The sequence below is a fragment of the Eumetopias jubatus genome, unplaced genomic scaffold (assembly GCF_037043125.1).
Source record: "Eumetopias jubatus isolate StellerSeaLion01/CBP00866 unplaced genomic scaffold, mEumJub1_p1.0 scaffold_1, whole genome shotgun sequence".
In the NCBI taxonomy this organism is placed as follows: Eukaryota; Metazoa; Chordata; class Mammalia; order Carnivora; family Otariidae; genus Eumetopias; species Eumetopias jubatus.
Window position 1 is genome coordinate 31,345,899 of NW_028274807.1, and position 5,280 is coordinate 31,351,178.

At 38.1% G+C, this 5,280-nt stretch overlaps 1 pseudogene; it reads left to right on the forward strand.

Annotated features, from left to right (window-relative positions):
• The first annotated feature begins 4,294 nt into the window (after positions 1-4,294).
• Positions 4,295-4,826, forward strand: LOC114219253 (large ribosomal subunit protein eL21 pseudogene; annotated as a pseudogene).
• The last annotated feature ends 454 nt before the right edge of the window (positions 4,827-5,280 follow it).

The following is a 5,280-nucleotide window of genomic DNA, read 5'->3' on the forward strand; positions in this document are numbered from 1 at the left end:
CTTCATGGGTAGAACTAACCAGTTCATATAAGCAAAGTTGAATTTTACATGCCCATGCATGAAGTTCTAAATCCTGATTTCCACCCCCATCCTCCATTGTCATCCTTCTATGCACCCGTCCATCTTTCATCTCTCTACCTATTTACTGAGCTATCTGCATAGCAACAGCTTCCTAACTATAAATCATTTCTATCATTAGTCCCATTCCACCGAGAGAAAACTCTAAGGTGTTAAGTAACTTTGATTAATGACACACAGCAAACAGTAGGAAAGCTGAGAGTGAAGCTCAAAAATGTCCACCTTCAAATCCATTGTCTCAGTCACTGTACTGGACTGCCACCGCAGGTTCTCTGACCCAGACGTCCCCAAACCATTCCCCAATGTGCTGGCCAACTTCTATCCCCCATTCTTGCTCAGCATATTACACACACCCCGAGCTCCATCACTTACAGCAGCCTTTTGAATTTTTACAAATTCTTCATATCTTCTTAAAACAAGATAACATTCACTACGCCTTTTCCAATTCTTCTCAATATAAATCTTTTTGTATGGTTCTCAACCATGGGATCTATTCCCCTGCTGGGTCATTTGTCATTACCTGCCTTCTTCTTCTTCTTCTTCTTCTTCTTCTTTTTTTTTTTTTTTTTTTTGATAAGTACTCTCTCCCCAACTAACTTGTGAGCTCTTTGATAAGAACCAACTTGCTATTTTTTTTAAATCCACCAAAATTTGTTATAGTTTGCTTAAGAATTGAAAACAAAAAATAAGCTACCAATTTTCTTCAGTTTGAAGACTAATTTTCACTGTATACATATTTTCAAGATTAAAACTTTCTTTTCCTAACAAGTCTTCACCAAAAAATGTTTTAAACAGCAAATTATATGGTATCTAGATTAAAATGCAAATATCTTTAATAAAGTCTAGGCCTGGGAAGCAGAGGCGGAGGAGAATCCACATATACACTGTGATAACTGGCAAAATGGAGCAGAGGCAAGGGTTATGTTTGCAAAGAGGTCGAGAAGGTCTCCAGAGGGAAAATAGGAAAGGGAGATTTAGATTTGATTCTCAAGTCCCAGGATACCAGGTTCAGATATCACGAGTCGGGGGCATGGGGGATTGAAGCTCCTTTATTGTCATGAGCGAAAAATGAGTTCACTGGAGCAGAAAAGACTCAGGGGGCATGAGTTGATTTTGGGAGAAGAATAATTTTAGGTTAAACTTGTTTTATCTTTCTATCCAAGTCTGAGACAACTGGATATAAGTTTCTCAAAAATAAGAGCTATACGGAACGGAAAAAAATGGATAAATATAAATGCTATAACATTAAGAATGTTGTTTAAAAAATCAAGAACTTCCATTTCCGTTATAGGAAGCCCAGGCATGGTACTAGGAAGCATGGAAATGAAACCTGTTTGTTTTAGTGAGAGAAACATGATTCATGACAAAGGTAGGATGATCACTACCAGTAATTATGAAAGAGGTCATAACTCTGTGAAAACAAAATAAATGTCCCATGATTGGGCCACATAAAAGGAACATGGCGCAGAGCTTGGCAGTGACATAATGAAAGAAATGGATGCCCATGGGTTACAGAGGCTAATATCAACACCCGCTAAAGAGAACCTATCAGAAACCTAGCACCCTGTCAGAAAATGGGAGAAGCTAGGAGAAGTTGGAATCCCATTCTGCTTGGCACAACTTGGACAAAGAGTTAGATGAAGAGTATGTCTGCAATTGTTATCCTTGTAATCATACCTTCCTCATGGCTCTTCTGGCTAATGTAAAAGCACGTGCTACACAGCATAAAATAAACATTAAAAGTGAAAGATTACGATGTCATTATTAAGTTATTAATTTTTAAAGTATTCTTTCAATGATTAAAAACAAACTGTTAGCTGATCTAAGCCACAAATCTGGTTAAAAAAAAATCAGCAGGAGCATTCTCTGTTGTGCTGTGACTTCTGAGAACTTCATGCATAAACTCCCAGCCCAACAGTCCTTTGAAAACATGCCTTTCCACAGCAATGCCCCGGTGTGTCCACAATGTGAACAGCTGACATTGACCAAGACTCACCATCTTTTCAGTTTGGGCCTGAATTTGTTATATCATCTCTTCTCTTACCCCTTCCTAGCCTCCGCAGAGTTAGGGTCACCTCCCAAACAGCCTTAAAAAAAATAGTTACCACCACCAAAAAAAAAAAAAAAAAAAAAAAAATAGTACTACCTGTCTCTTTTTCTAGCGCTCATCTCATTGGGCAGGGAAAGCCAAAAATTTCACTGTGGGTGAATATTGTGCCCAAATGCTAGCAAGCAGGTCTAATGTGATTATAAAGATCTTAAAGTGCACACATCAATCTTCAGATGAACTGACTCATTTCCCACTGCACACTAGCATCCACCCCTCTCCTGTGTACCTGTTTGGTTAATGATTTCTCCCTGTTACACTATAAATTCCACAAAGTAACCCTGCAGCATTTTCTTTGTAAAATAAATCATCATCTTTTGTCAGAGCAGTGCATAATTGCAACAAAATAACAGTTCAGAACTGCTTACAATTGGCTTTTTACATTTGACGTCTGCAGAAGAGAATAATTGCCTAAAGACAATGTATAACCTTGATTTAAATGACTTATTACGCATACTTTGCATATATGCAGTGAAAATAATCTTCACTCAAAACAGTTTCCCTTGCTGACAAATGATTGTGTTTAGGTTGAAAACAGTATACATTTATAATTCCCTTGTCTGTTTTATAACTTTGTGTATCTTTTTTTAAATATAACTTTGTGTATCTTGCATCCACTCCCTTTCACCTCGTTGCCCTACTTTGTAATCCAAGAGATGGTTTTTCATCTATGTTAACTTTTTAAAATAAAATTCGGTGCAAGTCTGAGGAAAAATAAAGAAGTAAATCATACAAATAGGATAGAGAAAATGAAGGGAAGAGTAGCATTCATGTTCTTTCCCTCCTTCTAAATGTACATACCATTAATGCTATTGTGATAGCTACACAGAAGGGTAGCAAGAGCACGAGCTGCTACCAAATATCACTTCATGTCCTATAGACCCTAATCCAATTAACAGAACTCCAGTTTGCCTCCGTTTCTTTCATAACAGGCAATAATATTTCTCTGAATGTTGAAGGTTTTGTAGGGCATTTGGGGGGAGTTACAAGCAATCTTGAAGAGGGGTAGACTCATTGTATATTTTCATGTCTCCTATCTTAAGTGTTGTCAGATGAATGATCAAAATGAATCGGAAACTAAATAGAATGTTGGGAGAGAAAAATGTCTTACTCCTCTTAAATGAGAACACCATTAAAACAGGAAAAGGAAATGCTCATAAGAGAGAGGCCAGACCAAAAAGGCTTCAAAATACTTGAGAATGCCTATCATGCATTTTGGTATTACTAGCTGCCTTTCTTTTAGTAAAATGCAGACTCCAACCATCATTAAGTTGTATTTAAAGCTTTGCAGATGGTGGTCAATATTAATAGATGGTTACTTGTATCAAGCTGTTGGAAAGTCCAAAGTAAAAATTGCTCAATGATGGGATATAAGTAGAGAGGAAGGTTCCAAATGGTTTGAAAACTTTGACATATGGAAAAGAAAAGCCAAAAGAACTAAGGATCAGAAATAGAGGGCAAAAGCAGCTGGTCCACAGGCAGTGCATCTGGGCCCTTTTTAGAAAAGACATACTGATATTAATATCAGCTGAGCTTTCTAGCATTGGAGGAAGTGGCTGTGCCTGACCAGAGTATACTTGCCAGAGCAGAGTTTTTTAAATAGGACTCAGTGAATGCCTATCTATCTCCACAGGGTTCTACAAGGTCTGTATGAGATGTTTTTAAGAAATACATTGCTTTAAAAAATAGGTAAGACAAGCATATTCTGGGTGATTTAATCCTTTTATCATAAAATGAAATACAGTGAGGTACTTCAAAGCTGGCACTTCAATGTCATTGGATACAACTGGATCCAAATGTCTATTCATCATTCATTTATTCCGTCAGATATAGATACACACCCACATACATATATGTATGTGTATATGCATGTACACACACAAAGTCTCTCCTGCATGCCAGACACTAACTGAAGACTGAGCATACAGGAGTAACAGACAAAATTTTTGTTTCCATAGCCCTTCTATATCCCATGATAATATATGGGCTAGAACAAATCCTATCCAGAGAATTAAACAGGGTGGTGTGATAAGAGAACGTGCCTGAGTACGGACTCCCGATAAGGAGTTCTGCAAACTCTTCTATTAGGAGATGTTATTTAAGGGAACCGCCATCTTCCAGTAATTCGCCAAAATGACCAACACAAAGGGAAAGAGGAGAGGTACCCGCTATATGTTCTCTAGACCTTTTAGAAAACATGGAGTTGTTCCTTTGGCCACATACGTGCGAATCTATAAGAAAGGTGATATTGTGGACATCAAGGGAATGGGCACTGTTCAAAAAGGAATGCCCCACAAATGTTACCATGGCAAAACTGGAAGAGTCTACAATGTTACTCAGCATGCTGTTGGCATTGTTGTAAACAAACAAGTTAAGGGCAAGATTCTTGCCAAGAGAATTAATGTACGCATTGAGCATATTAAACCCTCAAAGAGCCGAGACAGCTTCCTGAAGCGTGTGAAGGAAAATGATCAGAAAAAGAAGGAAGCCAAAGAGAAAGGTACTTGGGTTCAGTTGAAGCGCCAGCCTGCCCCACCCAGAGAAGCACACTTTGTGAGAACTAATGGAAAGGAGCCTGGACTGCTGGAACCCATTCCCTATGAATTCATGGCATGATAAATGTAAAGAAAATAAAAGACCTCAAGACTGTAAAAATGTTTCTCTTAATTGAGTAGAAGTGTGGTGTCCTTTCCCCCCAGAAAATACTTAAAGCAAACTTTGTGTCTTTAAAAAAGAGAGAGAGAGAGAGAGAGAGAGAGATGTTATTTAAAGTGAAACACGCATAATGAAAAGGAGAACACCAAATAATAAAAAAGAGTTAAGAGAAACCCAGGCAGATGAGTTGGCAGAAGGACCATCAACACCAACAGAGAGGAACCAAGAAAGCATGCAGTGGCTAACTTGGTGACTGAGTGTTGATATTACGTCAGTGAACAGGGACCAGGTCATGAGGGTTCTGTGGTCCAGGACAGAGTTTCTGAATTCTTCAAATTGCAATAAAAAGAAATGCACATTTTTAAGCTCCAATATTGCTATTTAAAAGATAGTTCTGACTCCTGAGTGGCAGAGGTTAACAAAGATTTAGTTAGGGAGGC